This window comes from Canis lupus, chromosome 14 (genome assembly GCF_048164855.1).
Source record: "Canis lupus baileyi chromosome 14, mCanLup2.hap1, whole genome shotgun sequence".
Lineage (NCBI taxonomy): Eukaryota > Metazoa > Chordata > Mammalia > Carnivora > Canidae > Canis > Canis lupus.
The window spans coordinates 62,619,774-62,645,053 of record NC_132851.1 but is presented as its reverse complement, the minus strand read 5'-3'; the positions used below and the strand labels follow the sequence as shown (position 1 = coordinate 62,645,053).

The 25,280-nt window shown below is 42.2% G+C and overlaps 1 protein-coding gene across 1 annotated transcript in view; it reads right to left on the bottom strand.

Moving 5' to 3' along the window:
* SLC4A4 (solute carrier family 4 member 4) overlaps nt 1–24,270 on the bottom strand; it is a 343,433-nt gene extending 319,163 nt beyond the window's left edge. Inside the window, exon 1 of the mRNA XM_072775341.1 lies at nt 24,149–24,270. The gene's annotated coding sequence lies outside the window, so the exon portion shown is untranslated. The remainder of the gene's footprint in view (nt 1–24,148) is intronic.
* Nucleotides 24,271–25,280: the final 1,010 nt, after the last annotated feature.

Below are 25,280 nucleotides of genomic sequence, written 5' to 3'. Positions count from 1 at the left end.
TATGTCTTTTTATCGTTAAAAGCAAATAAACTATAAATCCTTTTTAAATCATCAGCCAAAGCTGAAAATCTGTAGGAGTAAAAAAAAAAAAAAAAAAAAAAGAGGGAAGGTAATTATGAAAGCCTGTTTTGTGAAGGTGTTTTTGTGGGAAAAGTATATGATGCAGTCACCTTGACATACAAAGATCTTGTTTGAAAGCAATCTAAAAAGCTCGTGGATCTGCAAATGAATAAATGTTCCCAAGATAAATTACAAAGAAAAACATTCTGAATGTGAGTTATCTTTGTCATACATTTGGTATAAAGTCTGTTCAGATTTTTCAGACAATTCTTTGGAACTTTCATTATCCAATACTGTTTATTATTTTTCATCTTCACTGCTGCAGTTGTACCTCTCCAGGTCCATCCACTTGAGCAACTTTTATTGAGGACTTACCCTATGGCAGACCAAAGAGCAGAGATATAAAAAATAAGATATGACCACTTCACTGAAGAGATTACAGGCTACGGAGGTAGAAAGACACATTCACAGATAATCCTGCATTTGGACATTCGAGTGTCCAAAATGTATTACATAGATTTTACTGCTACCCATATTTTATGATGCATCTTTATTATGTGAAGCTGTGTGATCTCAGCATTGTATTCAAAAGAAGAAAAAAAGAGGGGTAAAGAAAAATTGCCTCTGTACCTCATTACCCTACATGCTCTTGAACCTGTTTCTACAGCATCGTTGTAGCATTCTGCTTTCTAAATGTGTCTGAATTATCTCCCCCCAATAGGCTGTTAGGCATTAGAGGGGGCATGGCCATGCTTCTTCTTTCTACCAAGATCCTAATACAATGCTCAAAACAAGAGATGCCTATTAAATAAAAATTTCAAAAGTAAAAATATATTGTGTCCAATAGCACATATAGTGTAGGTCCTTCTAATTTGCATATTATACCGAGCACTGAAAAATAAATATGTGCTCATGTCATATAGAGTCACTTAGGCCATATTTATATTGATCATGCAGACTAAACCTCAAGAGCAGGAAATATTCAACACAGACTTTCCTTCTTTCCCTCTTTTTTTTTTTTTAAGGCTTTTATTCATTTGTCAGAGATAGACAGCATGGGGAGCGGCAGGCAGAGGGAGAAGCAGGCTCCCCGCTGATCCAAGAGCCCGATGCAGGACTCGATCCCAGAACCCTAGGATCATGACCTGAGCTAAAGGCAGACGCTTAACTATCTAAGCCACCCAGGCGTCCCCAACACAGACTTTCTGAAGAGTTTTAGCATTGCATAAAGAGCATAGGACCATTCTAAAGATCAGAAGGTTACCAATATTACTAAACTCACTTGTCATAAAAATATTCCAACCAATTACTAGTCATTTTCAAGTCTGAAAACTCCAGGGGAAAAAAAGCTGAAAAATGATTCATCTTTTTGGTCACATCTTTTTGGTCACCCAACTACCCTAGATCTACGTGAGGTTTATCTGAATTCCACCCAGGATCCTCAAGAGATGATACAAACAACCTGGGAAACAGATCCAGGCATCCTAGAATCCAACTCAACTAGGTTACCTTGCTTTTCAGGTAATCGTAAACAGGAAGGTGATTTAAAACAGAAGACTCCAGCTGATGATAATGAAAGCAAGGACCATAAGAGTAAAGAAAACCATAAGTGACAAATAAAATGAGATCACGAGATTTTGGTACAAAAAAAGATGGAACCACTTTTGCTTCCACATACAATACAGTCCTTTTAATGTGATGTGATAAACTGTGCAATATTAGATTTTATTTCCAATAATCTTTTTTTAATCTGGAGATATGACTAGCCAAAAACATATCTGGATGTCTATAAGAATAACCTGGTTATATCATATTATTTTTAATTTCTCAATGGAAGAAAGCCTTTGAAATTTTCTTAAACTCAAATGTAAACGAAAAGAGAGAAAACAGAACTCAAGCATCAACTTTTTCTACATTAAAAAAAGAGCTTCCATGAAGTTCTTAGAAATGCAAAGTCATCTTAACCGCCAAGAAGTCAATCATGAAGGCAAATGTGAAGTAGCAAAGTTTGCATCACCTTCCCACTTACACCTTCCTTTACCACTTCAGACCTTCCTTTACCACTACAGAAAGATGAAAATTAAGCTTATTCACTGGGGGATGATCTGATTTCAAGGTTTAAAAGTCATCTGCATGTGTGTGCGTGCACAAAAGAAAGCTAAATGCCCACCTAATGAGGGGAGATCATATTTAAAATCAATAGTGATTTGTACCTATAGATTTAATTTCCTTTAAGGACATGGAAACATATCCTATAAATTTATCTTCAAACATGGTTACAGGAATCCCTGAGTGGCTCAGTGGGTCTGGCGCCTGCCTTCGGCCCAGGGCATGATCCTGGAGTCCGGGGATGGAGTCCCACATCGGGCTCCCTACATGGAGCCTGCTTCTCCCTCTGCCTGTGCCTCTGCCTCTCTCTCTCTCTCTCTCTCTCTCTCTCTGTGTCTCTCATGAATGAATAAATAAAATCTTTTAAAAAAAATTACAGATTTTTTTAATTTTTGTATTTCTGATTTAATAAGCTTAGAAATATTTTATTTGGAAGACCCATGTGTCTAGGCATATTAAATCAAATGAAAAATCTCCGTGAGACTTCAGACTAGTATCAGTAACATAAACTGTCAATTCTCATTTATTCAAGGGATAGTTATAGTGTTTGGAATACAGCCAACACTTTGTTTCTTCTTTGTGTCCTTTCAGCCTGTACTACCTTACCTAACTTATTGGCAGACATCACTCCAAAAGTAGTAATAAACTAACAATTATTAAGTCCTTACCATGAGACAGACACTGTTGTCAATATACACTGGAGCATTTGATTTTCCACAACTACCCTATGGGATCCGTAATTCTGCTCTGTTTAATTTATAGATGAGGGACATGGGGGTGTCAAGTGATTTTCCCAAGACCACAGTCATAAATGGCAATGCAATAGGGCCATCCACTCTGATGCCAGACCTGAATACTTAACCACTGCATGATTTGCCTCCAGTAGATAACCACAGTAAGAGGAAATGAAGCCCTAACCCATCACTAAAGTAAGAAACCTACTTTTTTTTAATCAAAATGAAGGTGCTATAGGTAAAATAGGTAAAATGCTTCCAACTACTGTCATAATGAGATTTATGGATTACCCATAGATTTCAACCCATATATTCAATATCTGACCCTCAGTTAATTGTTACTGGTTTGATCTTTCTTGCTTATCTTCTTATACAGATGTCAAAATTGTTAAAAGATTTTATTTATTTATTCATGAGAGACACAGAGAGAGAGGCAGCAACAGGAGCAGAGGGAGAAGCAGGCTCCCTGCTGGGGCCCTCATGCAGGACTCGATCCCAGGACTCCGATCATGCCCTGAGCTAAAGGCAGACGCTCAACTGCTGCAGCACCCAGGCGTCCCACAGATGTCAAATCTAATACATATTTATCAAGCACCATACTCAGCCCTAAACACTTTTTTTTTAATCGGGATAGAAAACATATAACATAAAATTTACCACCTTAACCATTTTTAAGTGTACTGTTCAGTAGTATTAAATAAATTCACATTGTTGTGCAATAGATCTCCAGAACTTTTAACCCTTGCCCTAGTCCCTTTAGGTCGCTGAAACCGAGTATCATAGACAAGGAGCTTATAGACAAATGCATTGCTCAGCGTTCTGAATGGTGGGAATCTTAGAGAACAGGGTGCCAGAATGGCCAGGTGAGGGCCGTCTTCCAAGTCACAGACTTCTCACCGTATAGTGACAGAGCAGACCTGAGGGAGCTCTGTGGGATCTCTTAGAGGGCACAGATCCCATTCACCTAAAAACTTCCCAAAGGCTCCACCTACTAATATCACCTTTGAGGGTTAAGATTTCAACATACGCATTTGAGGGGAACACATTCACATCATAGCAGCCCTTAATAGTTTTGAACTCAATTTTGTTTTGCCATTTTACTCCTTATCAATGACTTGTCTTCAAATTTCTAAAGATGAGCAAAATCTTCAAAATTGTAGAAGATTTCTTTTTAGATAAGCATATATAAGATTCTGGCATTATAAGCTAATGATTCTTAACTTTTAGGGGGGCCATGGGTCTTTTGAGAATCGGATGAACAATGGATTTTAACCTCAAAATAAAATGGATCTAGGATTATGTAATTATTTTTTTAAAGCCTGCAGTTTTAACTTTATTAAATGCGTCTTTTTAATAGCAAAGTTTTAAAATTTTGATAAATTCCCAACTTAACTTCTTTGGGTTTTGATTATGTCCATTGTGGAAATGTTGCCATAATTTAATGAGGTTATTGAATCCCTGTCCCCCAAAAACCAACCATGAATTCACATTAAAAAAAAAAACCTAATATTTTGGTCTTATTTTGTACTAGTATTTATCAATTCTCTTACATTGCAGTATTCTTTAAATATCAAGTTTCCCCTAATGAGCTGTAATCAAGGCCTTACTTGAAAAAATTCACATAAATGTAATATTATTTACAAAAAATTAATTAATCTACAAATATTCAGGAAAACAGCTACACTGCTTATAAAAGGAACCATATAGAGGCAAAGAATTCCCTCTACTTCCCCTACAAGTTCTATCACATTTCAATGAGCAGTTTCCCACAAAAATGCTATTAAAACATCTCATGTCTGAAAGTAAGCTACATTATATAAATGCCTTATCCTTATGGGCACACCTTCTTCAGATCTGATAGTAAGAAAGCCCCATGACTGATTATAGATAAGGTGGACTTGATCGCTATCCTTCTAAATTTAATGTACTGTAGTTAAATAACCATGTTCACTGGCTTTGATTGCATCATTGCATTTTCTGATGTCTCTGATAATACAAAAACATTAGATTTTTAGAGGTGATATCCTGGAGCTGATAGGCTCTCACTTCCTTTCCATCCAGATTTTGGTGAACTAGACAGCTGGAAATTATATTTTGTTCTGTTATTCGGAGGGGTCTAAGTAAACATTCTTTTTTTTTTAATTTTTTTTAATTTTTTATTTATTTATGATAGTCACACAGAGAGAGAGAGACAGAGAGAGAGAGAGAGAGGCAGAGACATAGGCAGAGGGAGAAGCAGGCTCCATGCACCGGGAGCCCGACGTGGGATTCGATCCCGGGTCTCCAGGATCGCACCCTGGGCCAAAGGCAGGCGCTAAACGGCTGCACCACCCAGGGATCCCCTAAGTAAACATTCTTAAAGGACACTAGTCCATATTAAACATTAAATGTCTTGTGCATGTCAGAGCTTTAGCAACATCATCAATACTTTGGATGCACTCCTCCAAAAACATATATGCACACAAATTCTATATACGATACCTGGGGGGCTCATGAGCCCCATAGAGCCCTGCTGTGGACTCCAGACCTGAAGATTAAGAACTTACCCCTCCTGCATTAAGTAGGCAAGTGTGAACCAACACTTCTGATTTCTAGGACTTCATCTCCTTGAAACAACAAGAAGAATCAAACTCTATTCTGCCTTTTTTTTTTAAGATCTATTTATTTATTCATGATAGACATAGAGAGAGAGAGGGGCAGAGACACAAGAAGAGGGAGAAGCAGGCTCCATGCCAGGAGCCCGACGCAGGACTCGCAGGACTCGATCCCGGGATCACGCCCTGGGCCAAAGGCAGGCGCATAACCGCTGAGCCACCCAGGGATTCCCCTTACTCTGCCTTTAAAGACGTTAATCATATGCAGAGAAACTCAGCATTCATCAAAAATAATTACCATAGCATTCTCTTTATTATCTGGTGTTTCTCAAGGCACAAAGGGATTAAGGGATCTCAAAGAAAAGCACTGGCTCTTTCTATTTCAAAGGCTGAGAACCTGAGGGATGGACAGCCTTCTGCATCTGCTGGGGTGACTTCATCCTGCATCTCTCCAGAGAGCTAATCAGCAGACATCCTGATGCTGGCAACAGAAACAAGTCAGGAATTGACCTAGCTAATGTAGGTATCTGGTAGGCCACAGTCACCACCGGAACCAATCTCATAAATTCTACCCACCTACCTTCCCAAGGCTCTTGTCACACCCTCGATCATGACCTCTCTCTTCTTAAACTTCTTCTGGATTTATTAACTCCAGCATTCAATTACCCACTTTAAACTTATTTTGTCTAACTAAGCCTCTCTCATATTCTTTCTTGTTAATCCAATTTTTTAATGTAAGTTTGTCCTCCATAAATGTCACATAGCTCAACTGTTTATAATACACTATCAAGCAAATATAGTCTATATTGATTATTCCTCAGATTCCAAGATTAAGTTGAAGTTATAAAAACTACTGTGTGAAAGAGTAAGTCCTTTGATTTATTAAATCCTATTTCAGAATGCAACTGTTTTGCCACTTAGATTTGTCCTTCCACCAGGCTTTCCAAATTCTCAACTTACCAGGTGAGAAGAGATCATATAAAACTGCAGAGAGTAAACTTACTAATACTTAATATTCCATTTTTTAAAGTATATTGCAAATGATGAACATGCAGAAGTGAGATGAAGGGTAAAATCTGCAGGGAAACAACGGGAAGAGAAAGGTTTCAAGTATTCAACATCCTTGGTAATTTTTCCCATGACCCTGTGATTGGAAACCAGGACAGTATTTAAAACGCTGGTCACCTTGGAAAACACAGAAACCTCTAAAAATAAAACTCAACATTTCCAGACTGCCTTAATGGTTTTCTGGTAAACAGAAAGACATGCTGGCTATTCTACCCCCACATGGGGGCTGTGGCAATTAATTATTCAACATTTGGAAAGTACTTTGGAGATAAGAAGCTAAGTGCTAAAAATCATCATCAATTTTCAGCAAACCACACTTAAAGTGAACTCACCAGGTTTACTGTTGGAAACTGAGTATAAGATTATGCTTTCTTTTTCCATTTCACTTAGACCATTAGACCAAACAACCAACACCCATATGGAACTTTCCTTCCTTTTGGTCAACCTTTAAATGTCCTCTGAGTAAAAAACTAGTCCTTAATTTTCAGAGAAATATAAATTCTAATAATGTTGTTTTGCCAGAATTTACAGTGATATGCATATTAGGTATCATTCCTCTTCTGCCTTTTATTTAAGTAATAAAATAAACAGTGAATTTACTAATGATTTCATTTGTAAAACTGTGAAATTAAAATCTAGTGTAATGTGCTTCTACTGTATTAGTTATCATTTAAGAAAGCATATTTATTGAAGTGTCCACAGCTGCATTACACTACATGTATAAATTTAGATAAACAATCTAAGAACTGATTAACCTTGATTAATGCTCTAAATGAAAGTAATAACTTATTTTATTTACTTTTTAAAGAATGAATTTATTTATTTATTTATTTGACAGAGAGAGAGAGAGAGAGCGTGCGCACAAGCAGTGGGAACTGCAGAGGGAAAGGAAGAAACAGACTCCCTGCTGAGCAGGGAGCCCAACATGGGGCTCAGTCCCAGGACCCTGGGATCATGACCTGAGCTGAAGGTAGACACTTAACTGACTGAGCCACCCAGGCACCCCTCTTATTCTATTAAAATAGAAATTATTTGCTTAGACAATTTTTCCCCGTCTATAATATATTCTTATCTATATTTTTCACTTTAAAACTCAAAACAGTGACCCAAGATTGAGATTTTTTTTCACCAAAGTATAACTAAAATCCACTTAAAAACCCACCTGCATCCACGCAAAAAAAAAAAAGAGGCATTAAGTGACTAAGTGGTTTTTAAATGGAAAGTCACTAGCAGGCTACACTCTGCAAAGCCATCACACAATAACTGTGGTCAATTTGGATTAAATACACAAGAGTAGAACTCATTCACACCGCTGTCCATTTTGGAAGAAATACATAATTTTGCCCCAAATATTATTTTTTTACTTCATATCCCCCCACAGTGAAAGATCATATGTAGAAAATCATAATTTCATGGTTTTGAAAATTAAAAGCTGTACTGACATAATCTTCTTGGATGTGGGACTTGTTACCCATTAGATGGAGCTCAATAACATTTTTCTAAAAAGAGGGTTTATGTATTTTAATCTCAAAATGCACAGTTTTAAAAGTCATCATTGCTTTTAGAAAGGTTTTGTTATAAGATGGTTTTTAGCACTTTAAATTAATACCTTTTACACATCTATTAGTCAACCTTCAATCTTTTATCCATATTCAACTTCCAAAGATCTCACCCCCCAAAAAAAATGTGGAAGTGAAATCTTAATGTGCTCAACATTCTGAATCTCAATAAGGGCGGGGGGGGGGGGGGGGGGGCCTGCTGGTTGTTTTAGCAGGATGATCTCAATCAGGCCCCTGGCTCACATGACAAATGTAACTATGGAATTCTGCAGAGAACCCACAATAGGCTGCTCTACTCGGAACAGGTTAATGCCAAAACAGCTAAGAAATTTTCTCATTGGGGATTCCCTAGGTGGCTCAGTGGTTTAGTGCTGCCTTCGGCCCAGGGCGTGACCCTGGAGACCCAGGATCGAGTCCTGTGTCAGGCTCCCTGCATGGAGCCTGCTTCTCCCTCTGCCTGTGTCTCTGTCTCTCAAGAATAATAAATAAAAATATTTTTAAAAAAATAAAGAAATCTTCTCATTGATTCAGGTTGATATTTACCATATATATATGATATAATCTTCATCTTCTACGGATCATTATATAATAAATATGCAGATAAATTTTTTATTCTTAAAAAAAGATAACGGTTTTCCATTAAAGATCTCCCTTACTTTGAAGGAAGGGAACATCTATAAGCAATCTAAACCTAAAGAGGAAAATGGATCCAGAAAAGACTCTTTTAAGAAAATTCTTTCAAAAAAAAAAAAAAATTCTTTCAAAGGAGGTGTCATAGTATTTCCTTCTCTGCTCTCCTGACTTTATTAGGATGTGCCAACAATGGGCTACTGGTACAAACAGAAGGAACAGGAACATTTTACATTTATTTTTAAGATTTTATTTATTCATTCATGAGAGACACAGAAAGAGAGAGAAAGAGAGGCAGAGACACAGGCAGAGGGAGAAGCAGGTTCCATGGAGGGACTCGATCCCGGGTCTCCAGGATCACGCCCTGGGCTGAAGGCAGCACTAAACCGCTGAGCCACCAGGGCTGCCCACATTTTACATTTTAAAGAACTATTTGGGGGCATACATATTAACTATGTCTGCTTTAATGTTAACAGGACTATCGGATAGTTCCTTAAAAATGAAAAATATGATACAATTGCCATATGGGGGTAGGGAGTCATTTCAAATTAAATGTTTTCCATGCATGTGAATATGAAGGAGATAAAAGCTGTCCAAAGGAATTAGACATGTCCCCAAGTGAGTAAGAAATCAATTGGCAGGGACTGAGCCTCCATGAGAACATTACTTTGAATCTAAACCAAATTTCTAAAACACTCCAGGTGATCTGCCCTATATTTATTAATTTATATGCTGAAATAGTGAAAAAAAATGATTCTGAAATTTTTAAGAAATGAAGGAATTTAATTAAGGGGCAATGTTGTATTTTGATTGTATGTTGCAACACTCAGCTCTAGAACTGGAGTGAAAGAAAGACTCCAAGGACCTTCTCAGATGGACATTATCACCTGGTCATGAAATGCTTTTACTGAATGATTCCTCCAGTCAACTCAGCAGAGAGGTCACTCCCTGTAAATTTAGAAGATCCTTATGTAAGATACTTTGAAGGAGGCTAAGAACTCACATACATACCCACCTAAAAATTTCATTCACCACATGTCCAAATCCTTCAAATTTCAACATCAGTGATTAGTCCTTTTGGCATCTTTCTTCTGGTAAAAAACTAAAAATGCAAATACTACTAAAAAAAATGGTACCTCAAATTATTTCTTACTAAGATATTGTCAGATGTTTTCTCTTGCAAAGAAAATTAGAGAAAAAAAATTAATAATGAGAGCATTCACCGTCAAACTCGTTGTGAATCAAAAGAATTATAAGGGAAAGGTAGCGCCCTTGAAGTTAGGTATGAGCATAATAACTAACGCCTGAAGCATACTTCCCAGGTGCTACAGACTTTTCTAAGCATTTCACATATATTCACTTACTGAAACCCCAGGAGAAAAATGAGGGTTTCACGAAAAACTGCAAGCGCGGAGTCACCTGAGTCATGAGCCACGGAGCCGGCAGGTGTCAGGCGCACGGCCTACATCTTCCCTTCGGGACGCAGGTGCTTCCCGGCCGGGGGCAGGGGCGGGGGCAGGGCCAGGGCCAGGGCCAGGGGCAGGATCAGGGTCAGGGTCAGGGCCTGGGCCAGGGCCAGGGCCAGGGCCAGGGTTCAGGGCCAGGGCGACAGCCAAGGTCAGGGCCAGGGCCAGGGCCAGGGGCAGGATCAGGGTCAGGGTCAGGGCCTAGGCCAGGGCCAGGGCCAGGGTTCAGGGCCAGGGCGACAGCCAAGGTCAGGGCCAGGGCCAGGGTCAGGATCCATCCAGCCGCCACCTGGCGCTGTCTTGCTCGGGCAACGGTCTTGGGCCCAGGGAGCCACCTGGCCCGCGGTCACGCCGCAACACGCTCCCCGGAGAACCTCACCAAGACACCGGCCCGGTCGCCCGCGTGGGCACGCCAGCTCTCAGAGCCCACCTCTCCCACTACCTCAGCCTTGTCTTACAGCCTCTCTCCCAGGAGAACTAAGGCCTCCTCTCTAGGGGACCAAAGGGAGCAGCCAGCGTAATTCTTCTCACTCTCCCTCTCGCCCACCTCTGGGCCAGCCTCACATTTCCTCATGTTCAACTCATGAAAATAGATACCTGGGATCACTGCCCATCATGTAGAGAAGAGGGAGCCCCTCAGGCCTGTTTAGGAACAGCTAAGACACCCTCTTCACAACATAAAACATAAGTGAAACAATGGATAAGGCACAAAAATACAGGAACACCTGGTGTAGGAGCAACAGCTTCACACATCTCAAGCCCTGAGAGCTTTGTGGAACTGCATAATGATGACCAAGAGAGATGAGCCAAAGGGGAAAGTATATTCAATATCTTGTTAAGAAAGAAGAAAGTGCAATTTATTTTGGAATGATGTACATCAGAAACATATTTTAAGACAATTTTAGTCTGGATACTTAATTGAGTAAGCTTCAATTATGGCAAAATTCAATTAAATACGCTCTAATTACAGTAGATAAATACACCACTCCGTGGGACACTTGGGTGGCTTAGTGGTTGAATGTCTGCCTTTGGCTCAGGGCGTGATCCTGGGGTCCTGGGATCGAGTCCCACACCAGGCTCCCTGCATGGAGCCTGCTTCTCCCCCTGTCTGTGTCTCTGCCTCTCTCTGTGTCTCTCATGAATAAATAAATAAAATCTTAAAAAAAAAATAGACCACTCTTGCAATTTAAGCAGACAGATTCACAATTTCCTGGAAACAGCCTCCTTATAATATTATTTCCTCTTCTTTGATTCTACAGACTCTGAAACTCATGGTACCTACTGCCCACACTTCAAGCATTAACACCATCCCCTCACAGTTCCCAAATCATCAGAGTTCTATAGGCCCTGTATATGGACACCTAACTTAGAAATGGATCCCTCACTGTCTTTACAGAACTAAGACATTATTCCACCAGCTACTAACTCAAGCAGCAACCTGCTTGAAGACTGGGCCACATGCTCTAGCCTGTTTTGTTGTTGTTGTTTTCTGCTGCTCTGGGTTTTTATATAAAAGACACTGTGTTATTCAAGCCCATTAATACCAGAGTCCTTCTATAACAGAAGTAAAAGCTGTGGGTCAAACAGAAATATATGGCATTGGACTTTCCAAATTCTATTTAATTTATGAGTATAGGGACACCTGGGTGGCTCAGTGGTTGAGCGTCTGCCTTCAGCTCACGGCATGATCCCGGTGTCCTGGGATGGAGTTCCACATCAGGTTCCCTACAGGGAGCTTCTCCCTCTGCTTGTGTCTCTGCCTCTCTCCATGTCTCTTATGAATGAATAAATAATTTTTTTTTAAATTTATGAGTATAATATTACACCTAAGAAAGCTATCCAACACAATGATTTTTTTTTAAGATTTTATTTATTTATTCATGAGAGACACAGAGAGAGAGAGAGAGAGAGAGAGAGACACAGGCAGAAGAAGAACCAGGCTCCGTGCAGGGAACCCGATGTGGGACTCAATCCCGGGACTCCAGGATCACGCCCTGGGCCGAAGGCAGGAGCCAAACCGCTGAGCCACCCAGGGATCCTAACACAATGATTTTTAAACCTGCACAAAATAAAATATATTTCACTTAATTGAAAAAGCAAACTATTTCAGATTAGTGGAACTATCCCAAAGGTGCTGGTTTCCATTCAGAAATAACATCCAATTTCATTTTATCAGCAGCAAGGTGTGGTCTAGATTCAGGGAAATTTTACAAGGAGGTCTAAGTTATCTGATCACTTTTTACCCTCATGTGTAAGAATGCACTTATACTAGTGCCTTCTGGTCAAGGTCTAGAAATAAGATAGCTGAGGCAGGTAAACTTTATAGGCAACATTGCATGAAGTCAAACTAGTCAATACTAGAGGCCAACATTGAGCGATATCAAAGAACAAGAAATTATTCTACAAAATGGTAAGTGACATAAGCAAAGTTATGTGAGAAAGCCTGGATAAGGAGAGAATACCATCCATATTCCCTTTATCATTTTATGAATACTTAATCTACCCAAAGATTTCTTCTGGACCTTCTCCTCTTGAAGAAGCCATTTTCTTGTGGAGTGAAACACTGTTCACAGTCATTACCCATGACATAAATTTAAACTGATTCATGCTAAACTTATTTCTTAGAGTTGTAAATGGTCCTCCTACTTCTGATGTTCTTGGATTTGGAGTACAGTGTTCATAACATTAGGCTGTGAGAGCTCCTTTCAGACCTCACTACTGAAGATTATAAGCATTCAGACCAACTTCTGTCTGTCCTCTGGGAGAGCCTGTATTCCCATGATATGCAGTGCATTTCTCTAGACCTTTGCAGGTATGTCTGTCTCAAGGTGTAAGACCTACCTCTGAGGGAACATTCTAGGTAATACAGCATAAGGTTCAGACACATGGATGAACATAAACTTACAGCATTAGAAGATACCTATGAAGATGTGATAACTGAACTTAAAAATGTATTCAAATGTAATATTTATCAATGTAAAGAACAGTGAAACATATTGACATTTCACTGGAAATATTATAATGTATATATAATAAATAAAACATCTCTTCTAAAATGTCTCAATTTGTTGTGCATTTGCATACATTGTAAGGCATGTATAGTATAAGGGATACACCTAACATAGAGATAGCTAGTACAATGATATCCTCTCACTTTTACATAAAATCCAGTTATTATCATGGTATCCTAATAAGAGTACCATAAAAGATTTCTTTTCTTTTTTTTAAGATTTATTTACTTATCAATGAGAGACATAGACAGAGAGGCAGAGACGTAGGCAGAGGGAGAAGCAGGCTCACTACAGGGAGCCCGATGTGGGACTCAATCCCAGGACCCCGGGATTACAACCCAAGCCAAAGGCAGATGCTCAACCACTGAGACACCCAGGCATCCCATAAAAGATTTCTATAGCCCTCATTTATATCTTTTAGAGATTTTCTGAGAATATCTGGACTCAAAACTTCCCAGTTAAATACAATGAACATTAAAAAATGAGGCAAACACATAATTCACAGAAGTGAATAAACGAATAAATGACTCTTCTCCCTTGTCTACCACAGGAGCATCTTTCTAACTGTAACCCAGAAAACACCAGATGTGTCTAATTCTGGATTTTTTACAATACCTACTACATAGTCTTTTTTTTTTTTCTTACTATATATTATTCAGAGAAGGCATAAAAATCGCAACTCCTCATAAATCTTTTTAGGTAAATGTCTTTTTAAAACCTTAAAAGCAATACTCATTGGGGAAAGTTGGGGGAAGGCTGTGTGAAAACTGTACTACAGTTTTGCAGCTTTCTGTGAGCCTGTAATTATTTCAAAATTTAAAAAAATAAGGACTAGCAACTCACTCTTATTTAATTTTTATTTAAATTCCAGTTAGTTAACATACAGTGTAATATTAGTTTCCGGTGTACAATATAGTGACTCAACACCTCCATAGGAGACCTGGTGCTCATCATAAGTGCACTCCTTAAACCCCATCACATATTTCACCCATCCACTCACCCACTTCCCACTGGTGACCATCAGTTTGTTCTCTAGAGTTAAGAGTTTGGTTTCTAGGTTTGCCTCTCTCTTTTTTTTTCCCCCTTTCACTCATTTGTTTTGTTTCTTAAATTCCACATAAGAGTGAAATCATATGGTATTTGTCTTTCTCTGACTTATTTCACTTAGCATAATAGTCTCTGGCTCCATCCATCCATGTCATTGCAAATGGCAAGATTTCATTCTTTTGTTTTGTTTTGTTTTATTTCATTCTTTTTGATGGCTGAGTAATATTCCAGTGTGTATATATATTTATACCACATCTTCTTTATCCATTCATCTGTCAATAGGCATTTGGGCTATTCCCATAATTTGGCTACTGTAAAAAATGCTGCTTTAAATACTGGGGTGCATGTATCCCTTTAAATCAGTATTTTTGGATTCTTTGGGTACTGTGTCACAGGATAGTTCTATTTTTAACTTTTTGAGGAATCTCCACATGTTGTCCAGAGTGGCTACACCAGTTTGCATTCCTACCAAGAGTGCAAGAGGGTTCCCCTTTCTCCACATCCTCACCAATAACAACTCACTTTTAATCTCAAGAAAAATAGTAAATAAAATTGTGTCCAATTCGGAGAACAGATGACATATAGTTCTATCTATATAGAAAAGTTAGTTAAGTTTTCCAAGGAACTATATAACACATCACAGACCCTAAAAACAAAGTTTCACACACACATCCCCAAAGTACTGGATTTCAAACTTTATGACAAATTCCACAGGAAATATTTGAGAGACTAGACAGCAGCAATCAGAGTTACTACACTGGAGAAATACCTCTAGACAAAATAGAGTTCAAATGAAGCTGGGTATAATGACTGGGCATCTCGGATTTATCCAGAGTTTTTAAGTGACTATCATTCCACTAAATAAGGATTTTCTCTATAAAATATGCTAGCCACTGCAAGAGCCACCAAAGATGCTCTGCCACACATGCCACAGCGAGGAAGCATGCAGTGTAGGACCACAGTGATAGAAAGGGCCGTGCAGAGCCGCGAGCAATAAAGTGGTGAAAATGCAGAGCTCACGGCCTAAAGTTTGCACACTAAAAACCTGTGAGTGCCTGAACCATATTTTCTTCTGATGTCTCTAGATGAGTGTTTTGTTCCGTTTCTTAATGTATTTTTCAGGGGAAATTATCTGATCCCATTTATCTAACTCTTTGAAGACAGGGCCTTCTCTCTTTTCCCTGGTGGAGGAGCTCAACTTGTAAAAAGTGCAAGCGGGTGAGCCCTGTGCTTCTGCTTGATGCGTTCAGGCGCAGCAGTGTTCCGAGGGCGACTGTGCTCCCGACCTCGGCATCTCCTACCAGGAGGCCCTCCTCTGCTGACAGGGCGAGCTCTCACCGCACATTCCTAAGGCCTCCGCGGCCTCTGGAGGTCAAAGGAACGAAGGCAGCTCTCCTGGGAGGCCTCCCGGCAGCTGCAGAGATGGAACCCTGAGGCCTCGAGGGAGGCTCCCCGAGGGCAGCATCAGCACTCGAGGTCCACTCAACCCTCTCGTGGACCGAGGAACCCACCGAGTCCTCACTCCCGGCAGACGCGGTTCACCAGCTCGTGCCCTTCAGAACTTCATTCGTGATCATCCTAGGGAGCAGGTACGAAAACCTGGTTTGTATTCAAGGCGTTATAGATTGTCCTAGGGCCACTGAGGCAACATTTCCAAGCTGAAGAGCGGGAGAGATGGAAGAGCTAATCCCAGGCCCACGGTCTAGGTATTATTGTCATGATCCTATTCCTTAAATAGTTGTTCTTCCCTCAATCCAATCCTAGCACCAATGTTTTTTGAAAGTCTCCAGGGCCGAGTAGAGACCAAAGGGAGGAGCCTTGCTTCCAGCATTTAACACAGCAATCCCCAGACAGGCCTGGATGCTTTTGTTTTATAACGACCCACTTTAACTTCTCACAGGAATGAAAGCACCCAGAACAGAGGATGTTTTCTGAAATTCACCGTTTTTAAAACAGTAGTTTAACAAGGCTCACCATAATTACCCTTTGTATTTATTTCAATTTTCCATAGCATTTTGTCTGCAACAGAAAACAAAAGCTGTCTACTATACCAGATGATTCCATGTTCCGCTGAAGCACGCGAAAGCAACCACATTTGGGTTAAGCATATATGAGAGATGCTACCTAAAAAGTAAACATCCTCAAAAATGCAGACTGACTTATTTTATTCTGAGGTACTACGGTATATACTCAGTACTCTGAGGACAGCAAAACCGTTATATTTAAACGATAAAAGCCAATCAATCAAGACCACCACTGGCTCTCAAAAGAAAAACAACAACAGCAAAACCCATCAAATAAAAGGAAAGGAAAATCAGTCTGTGGGTTAAAAAAATTAATTAGATTTCCACATCAAAATCCAAGTTCCTTCTGCGGCAGGCCTGATTTTGCAAGGGGATACCTCCTATTATTTGTCTTATAACTCTCGAAAACAAAAATCATACAAAGTTTAGTTATATGTAATTTAGAAACAAATATTTGGCCTAAACCCCTTTTCACATAAAGAAAGTCGAGGTCAAAGTCAAACAGTCCTGGAGAATCAGACCTTTCAATTGTTGCTTTACACAAATGTTTATAAGGTTTACTCTAGAAGTTTGCTTTTGACATTATAATCAACATATATGGGAAATGCCTTATCCATATTAAGCTGAAAAGGCTCTCTACAAGCCCTAGTTTGCAGCTATTACTCATCCTTAAACATTCAATTTTTCATGAAATATGGTTTCCAAGGTATCAGCACTAGAGACGCCATGACAATATTTTAAATCTGGAAATCGTTGGCCAGCATTCTAATTATAGAGGCTAAAAATATTCAATGTGTAAGCTTTCGGGGATCACCCATGAGGTGAAGAGCACTGTAATCATTTTCAAGGGTTCTCCAGGTCCTGTGTGTGTTACTTGGGGCATAAAGTTGATATGAGCGATGCAGTGAAACGGGTGATCTCAAACTGCTGGCTATTAGACTCAATTTTTCAAGCTGATGTTTAATAAACTCTGTTCCCAATTCAACTTTAGCAATAAAAAGTAAAAATCCAAGAGAAAAAAATGTTTTCTGAGTTTGGATCACTCAGAGGAACAGCTCAAAAAAGACACTTAAGTGTTGTTCATTCATTCAGCCAACAACCATTTATTAATATGTCAGGAACCGTTCTCAGTGCTGGCACAATTCAATGCAAGAATAAGGAATGTTGTAGAACACAACAACAACAATAATAACTAACATATGTATAGTCATTTACAATTCTGAACAAGGTTGCATAACAATCACTCCCTTCCTCCTTCCTAACACCTCTGTGAGCTAGGTTTTACAATCGGCTTAATAATGAAAACAGAAAGAAAGATGATTTTTTTTTTAACTCCCCAAATCAAATAACCAGCAAGTAAGAGAGCTGGGTCTTTAACCCGTATCTTCCAAATGCATATCTCTCTTGGTCACTGGGCAATTCTAAATTGCAAAATTCTTTACTTTTATGTTAAGCCCTGAAGACAAGTTCTGCATGTTTGTGAGTGTCGTGTTAAAGTTGGTGCTTTTTTTTTTAAGGACAGGGTTTCACAGATCCAGTCTGTGATGTTTACAAGTTCAAAGTGTTCTTAATAACTTCACCCATTATCTTACTTATTATATGGAAACACCAGTGAATAAGTGTGCATGGTTATCGGAGTTTTTTAAACAAATTAAAAAAAAAGTTTACTTCCCAGATACTAAAATCTTTCTTACTTGGGATAACATACTGGACAAAAAATTCATGAGCAAAAAACCTGAACGACGAGTACTTCACAGAAGACTGTGGCCAATAAACATATGAAAAGGAACAAAAGATACCTGGGGAAATGCAAATTGAAACCACAAATGGGATACAACTATACATCTACCTAAATGATTAAAATAAAAAAGATAATACCAGTGGTTTGTAAGGATGTGGAAAAGCCAAAACACTTATAAGATGCAAGTAGGAGTATGAATCGGTACCACTTTTGAAAGAAGGCACTATCTAGTATTCCCACATGATTACCAAAAGACATGTAATAATGTTCATAACAGCACTATTGATTATAGCCAAAAATGAGAAACTAGCCAAATACCCATCAAGACCAAAATCCTAACTAAAGGGTGGCATTCTCATAAAGCAGAATACTGCAGAACAATAACAATAAAGCGCTGCTACACACAAAACATTAATGAATCTCACAAACACAGTGCTGAGCAAAAGAAGTACAAGGATACACAACATATATTCTGGTAGAAAGTTCAGGGCAGCCCCGGTGGCCCAGCGGTTTAGCACCGCCTGCAGCCTGGGGTGTGATCCTGGAGACCTGGGATCGAATCCCAGGTCAGGCTTCCTGTATGGAGCCTGCCTGCTTCTCTCTCTGCCTGTGTCTCTGTCTCTGTCTCTCTCTCTCTGTGTCTCTATGAATAAACAAAATCTTTGAAAAGAAAAAAAAAAAAAAAAGAAAGTTCAATAATAGATAAAAATAGCCTATAGTCTCAGAAGCCAGGAGAGAAGTTATCTTTGTGGAAATAATGACTTGCGGGAGAGATAGGGGACTTCCAGTTGCTGACAATGGTCTATATCTTGGCCTTAGTGTATTTATTTAGATAAATCACCAAACCACTCGCTTATATCTCAATGACATGCACACTTTCTCTACACATTTTATATCTCAAGTCAGCTAAGCATCTACCTTCAACTCAGGTCATGATCCCATAGTCCTGGAATGGAGCCCCACATGCGGCTGGCTCCCTGCTCTGTGAAGAACCTGCTTCTCCCTCTCTCTCTGCCTCTCCCACTCCTGCTTGTGCATGCACTGTCAAATAAATAAAATATTTTTTTAAAAAAAGAGCAGTACTTTGATTTACTCAAGATTACACAATTAATAGGTGATATAGCTGGAATGCAAAACATCAGATAGATAGATACATATATACATAGATACCTAGATAAGATAGGAAGCGGGGGCAGGTAGGAGAGCAAAAAGAAAGGAAGAAAAATATAGGGAGGGAGGGAGAAGAGAGTATAAAGTGACCTATTTGGAAACACCTAATATAGTCCTTACCACTGTGTTTGCTAGAATTCTTACATCTGCTTTTAGTACTTGGTCTAACTCTTCCTTTACTACCCCTGGCACTTTTTCCCCCCCGGCACTTTTCAACGTTAGCCACATAGCTGCCAAAATCAGACCAGTCCTGTCTTTTCCTGTGTAATTCAGTGTTTGCTGTGGGATTAGAAATGCTATAACCAGTCATGTTAGAACTGTCTGTGAATTAAGAGTAAAATAAGAGGGATCTCCTATGAGTAAAGTGAATCCTCTTCAATGTATGTCTTTCTGTAACCCTTTATTTTGCCTGCTGAGAGGCTTTTTTTTTTTCTGAAGAATATGCCAAATATAGGGGTTCCAAATAGATGAAGTTGTTACCAGACCCTATCTTGAATACTAGTCTCCAGGCCAAAGCTGGAACTAACTAAGGCAAAAGGCCAGATCCCACAAGTTTACTTATTTGCAAATAATATAAAGGACGTGATCTATCAATGAATACACTTCCAAAAAGAATAAAAGAAACCATGACTTCTTATACAAGACATCATGAAGAACTTTTCTAGTTGTATTACTCAGAGAACATTCCGTCAGTTCTAAAAGACAATATATTCCTTTCTCATTATGTATTTTTATTAATTTTGATTTTTAAACTCCCCCAAAAGTATACCACTACAAGTTTTGTTTAAAACTGTCTTAAATAAATAAATAAATAAATAAATAAATAAATAAATAAATAAAACTGTCTTAAGCATTCTAAGACAAAAATTCAAGTTAAACTGAGATAAGCCTTTTTCTACACAATAATCCCAAAATATCTGTTGGTGGTTATTTATTTCTTTTAACATCCTAATTGCACATAACTCCTTTTTGTGTTACTCTCCATGAAAAACAAAAGTTAACTCTTAAAAACTGGAACTAAAAATGCTCCACACAAACAGAACATTCTTCACTAATGAAATGCCCCCTGGCACCAATGGACAAGAAATAAAGTTGAGGCACATGGGCACTGCTGCAGAGCAGAATCATTTAACAAGGAACCAGAACCATCCCTTCAAACCAAGAAAAACATTTCTCTGCTTTAGTATCTTCAGCTATGACTAAAGTAACATTCATTCATTTGATGACACTCATTCAATACATAGGTATCATTAGTTCAAAAAGGTTCATTCCCCACCTCCACCAATAATTTTTCTTTTAGTTTAAGAAATCATACTAAAAGACAGAGAGAGAGAGGGAGAGAGAGAGAGAGAGAGAGAGAGAGAGAGAGAGAAAGGGGGGAGGAAAAGAAAGAAAAAAAGAAAGAAAGAAAAAGAAAGAAAGAAAGAAAGAAAGAAAGAAAGAAAGAAAGAAAAAAGAAAGAAAAAAGAAAGAAAGAAAAAGAAATACAAACTTCTCTGTGCCTAGTTTCCTCCTTTTTTCAACGAGTATAACAATCCTTTACATATACTTAATTTGCAGGGAAGAAGAACAAGATGAGATTTTGGCTTATGAAAACAACTGCAGATGTATATGGAGTCACCATGCCTATTTCTACATACAATCATCTTTTTTGAATATAAAACTTAATTCAAAAGCAAGTAAGATCAATAAGGAATAAGATTATGAACATCATGAAAAGTCTGGAAAAGCAAAACTTTCTCTCTTCTTTGCCACACCAGGTAAATAAATCCATCACCATTTAGAGCTGCCCATCCTCTTGATGCCTTGTTTGACATGCCATTGTACTGCCGAGACTAGAGAAATGTAACAAAGTCATTGTCACAAAATCATTATGACAGTCATAAATACGGCTTTAGGTAAAATAAAATCAGTCATCTCTACAAGAGTAGTATGTGTGTGTATGTGCACATTTGTGTGCGTGTGTGTGTGTGTGTACACATCATACAAACAAAATGAGTAAAAGGGTAGGTTAGGAAAATCCATCTCCACTGCTGGAAAAATTTCTAAGGCATGCACCACAGGCATATAAAATATCATCTTTATGTTAGAGGGACGGTAAGCATATTTTCTACTCTGTGACTCAAACATATCAATGTAGAGCAATCAGGAGAAAGGCAAAATATATTTGGAATACAACTTACCCCTGACCTTATATGAAAGAGAAGTTATTTTCCCATCCCTTAAATTTCCGGCATTACGGAAAAAAAAAAAAATCCTGAAGATAGCAAGACCTCAATTGTTAAAGTCTTGCTAACTTCCTGGATGTTTGTACACTCTCCATTTTGCTAAATGACTCCCCCAAAAGGCATACGTCTCATAAATCAGAGGTTGGCCCCAGAAACTGCACCGACAGTAAGAACTGAGACACGTGTTCTGCTTAGAGCTTCGCTTTGTCGCATCAGATCATGTACCCTGGTTCTTTCCACTTAGCAATCAAGGAAGAAGTACAGTGAAACTTTCACCGTCATTAGATTCTCTTCTCAGTTCTTTCTCCCCACTCCCAATCTTGCTATCAGCCCTGACCATAAACCGTACGCCTGCTGTTACAAGTGGAACACAAGAAACCTCCAAGGCCGGGGCAGATGAGGTCCGCGGCCGCACCTCCCGAGAGGAGCAGGGAGCTCCCCCAGGGCGCCCTCCCTCAACCCTCAACCCGAGCATCCCGCATCCTCGCGGACTGCAGCGCCCTCAGAGGCAAGCAGAGACCTGATCATCTGCACGAGTCACCCTCTAACGTGCATTTCCTTTCCTTAAGTGTTGGGTTTTTCTTTACCATGCAAGCTACGGCCAGGCTGTCGTTTTTGTTATCAGAACCTCAAAATTGCACTTGCCAGGGCTCTGTGAAAAATGAAATCACCATCAGACCACACTGGAAGTTGTCCCAAAGGGCACCCGAGTTCTATCACATGTTTTTTTTTTTCTCTCTAAATGATTGCCTGTATTCTTTTCACACATTACTGTCAACTCCAAATTTATCCTAACCCTTTAAAAGATTAAAATGGTAACACTACAAACACTTAAAGTGATTTTCTGCTGAGAAGCTAAACTGAAAGATACATCATTACAAACAGAGCACATCCCATCCATCTGGTGGGCTGAGGTGCCTTACCTGTTAGTTCCTAAGTCTCCAGATGACCTCAACACATTAAATGACACTAAACACCTCATTGTGAAAACACTCTGGGGGAGAGGGGCTGCTTAGTTTCCTTTTTTCTCAAAGGCAGACAGGCCTGGAACTATCCAAATATCCCATCTTATCCCTCCCACTCCCAGTCTTAAGGATGCCCCATGCCTCCCTCCCCAGCTCTGAAGAGGACTACTCTCCTCTTTCTGCTCCTGCATGTGGGAGTCCTTGTGTCATCTTCCCAGAGACTCTGAGATGAAGTCAAAACAATTCCATTTCCCGATTTCATAGAAAGAGAACAGATTCCTATCCCTATATTTAACTTTAAAATGAAAGTAAAAGTTTTTTCCTGTTATTAAAAGTACAGGAAAATAAGCAGACGCGCTTGCTCTGAATGAAGTTGTGCGAATAACCTCGATCTAAGTGCTAGGATGATGAGAATTATTTAAATGCTAATGTGACAGATGGAAGCAGAGCTCTTAGATACCTTCCCAAAGACATTAGGTTGGTTTTAAGACGCTACTGATTACCGGTTTAACCGCACTGAAAAAGCTATTCAAATCAAAATGAAAAAAAAAAATAAAAAAAAAAAAGATAAACCCTAACGGGCAATGTACACTTTCATTCGGGAAATAGCTTAAGTCCAAGTCCCAGATGCAAGAAAAAACAAAAAGTGGGGGGGGGGGGGGATCCTGCACAAATGCGGTGTCCCTCAGGAAAGGAGCTACTCCCGGATTTAAGACAACGTGTGTTAGTAGCGTTCAGTTCGCTATTTCCCATCAGGAGCAACTTCCTCCAACACTGAAGGGGAGCAGGAGAGGAGGTGAAGGAGGCCGGGCAGAGGGGTAAGAGCTCCTCATGCTCCTCATCCTCAACGCTGAAAAGAGCTGGGGGGGGGGGGGGAATCCTGCCGAGAAGGTAGGGCCGAGAGAGGGGAGGAGGGATGGAAAGCAAAACTCTCCCAAGGAGCTGGGGGGGGGGGGGGGATGCTTTGCGGTGCTTGAACCGGGATGGAGTGGCTTCCTCTCCATCTTTCAGGTCAAGTTCAGGGTTTGTTGTGGGTTTTGTTTGTTTTCTGCTGTTGTCGTCGTTGTTCTTTTGTTCTTTTTTTTTTTTTTTTTTTTTTTTTTTTTTTTAATTTCTTTTGTTCTTAGGGAACTTTTTTCTCCCCTTGCAGGGCTTGCTGCGGTTTGCAGATGTGGTTCCCAACTGCTGCCTTTCTCGGGGCGGGGGGGTGGTGGGGGGCGCTATCAAGGGGCTGGCAAAGGCTGGGCACAGTGCACTTAGGAGGACAGAAGTCACCTGTCCTGGCCACGACGCGCTCGGCGCCCGGCGGGTACCCGGGGAACAGCTCCGCCGCCGCGGGCCAAGGGAACCCCGGCTTGACCTCGGCCGCCCCCTTGCAAACCCGTCCGAGCCCGAGCGACTGTGCGCGCCGCCTGCGGGGACTGCGCCTGCCTCACCGGCTCGTCCCCCCCCCCGGGCCTGCGGGCGTCGTGCGGCAGGTGCCCGGCCGCCCCGCGTCCACGCGTGTCCCTGCGCCGGGGCCAACGCCGCCTGCGGGCGCTGCGGGCTGCACGGCGCGGCTCCCCCAGCGGCTGCCCCAGCGGCTCCCCCAGCGGCTCCCCCAGCGGCTGCTGCACACGCCGGGGCCGGCGGCGGCCCTTCCCCTGCGGCGCCCGGCCCGGGATGCCCGCCCGCCGCGGGCCCGTCTCCGCCTCCCGGAGCGCCCTCGGGGCCGCCCCCCCCGCCGCCCGGCCGGCGCTCACCTCCCGGGGTCCGCCTTCCGTCGCTCCTCCAGTTTGACGGCGGGGTGTTGGGCTGCGGCGGCCGCGGGGGCCCGAGGCTGGACGCCCGCAGAGCGCTCGCAGGCGCGGGCCGGGGCGCGGGGGGCGCGGGGCGCGGGGCGCGGGGGGCGCGGGGCCGGGGCGCGCGGGGCGAGCGGGGCGCGGGCCACAACTTTGCCGCCGGGTGTCTGCGCGCGCCGGGGCGTCGGGGCCGAGGACGGGGCGCGCGCCGGGGCGGGAGGGTCCTCGGAGCGAGCGGGACCGGCTGCCGACGGCCGCGGGGCGGGGGGCGGGGGGGGGCGGCGTCCACGCTACTCTGCGCCCCGCAGCTCCGGCCTGTGCGCGGGGAGCCCCGGGGCTCCGCTGCCCCCGCCAGGGACCAGCGCTGCAGCGGCGGGGCCGGCCGGGCGGCCCTCGGGAGCCCCTCGGGAGCCAGCGGGGACGGGGACGGGGCGGCGGGGTCGGGGCCGGCGGCCGCGGGAGGCTGTGCGCCGAGCGAGCCCGCGACCCATATTTAAAGCCGCGCGTGGCCTCGGCCGGCCCCCGGCCCTGCCCTCGCGCGCGCCGCCCGGCCCCGCCGCCCCGGCCCGGCCCGGCTCGGCTCGGCGTCAGGCGCCCGGGAGGCCCGCCGGGGGGAGGGGCCTGGGCCTGGGCCTGGGCCTGGGCCTGGGCCCGGGGCCGCCCCGCCCCGCCCCCGCGCCCCGCCCCCGCGCCCCGCCCCGCCCCCAGGGCCCCGCCCCCGCCCCGCCCGGTGCACCGCAGCCCCGCGGGGACGGCCCCCCCAGGCCCCCCCAGGCCCCCCCAGGCCCCCCCAGGCACCGCGCGCCCCCGCCCTCCCGGCCCAGGCCCCTGGCGAGGCTCCCCGGCGGACCTGGGCACGGGCCACGGCGCACGGCCGCGGGTCACCTTCCGCGCGCGGGTCTGCGGGGAGCCCGACCCCGGCCTTGCCCCGGGGCCCCCAGCTCGTCCGCCGTCCTCGGGCTCCCGGGCACCCGCACGACCCCTCGAGCCGTCCAAGGGGGGCTTTGTGTCTACTCTGCTCCTAAGCCTGATTACCGAGGCTGGAGCACCCTTTGCTAAGCAGACAATCCCGATGATGGATGGATCAGTGACC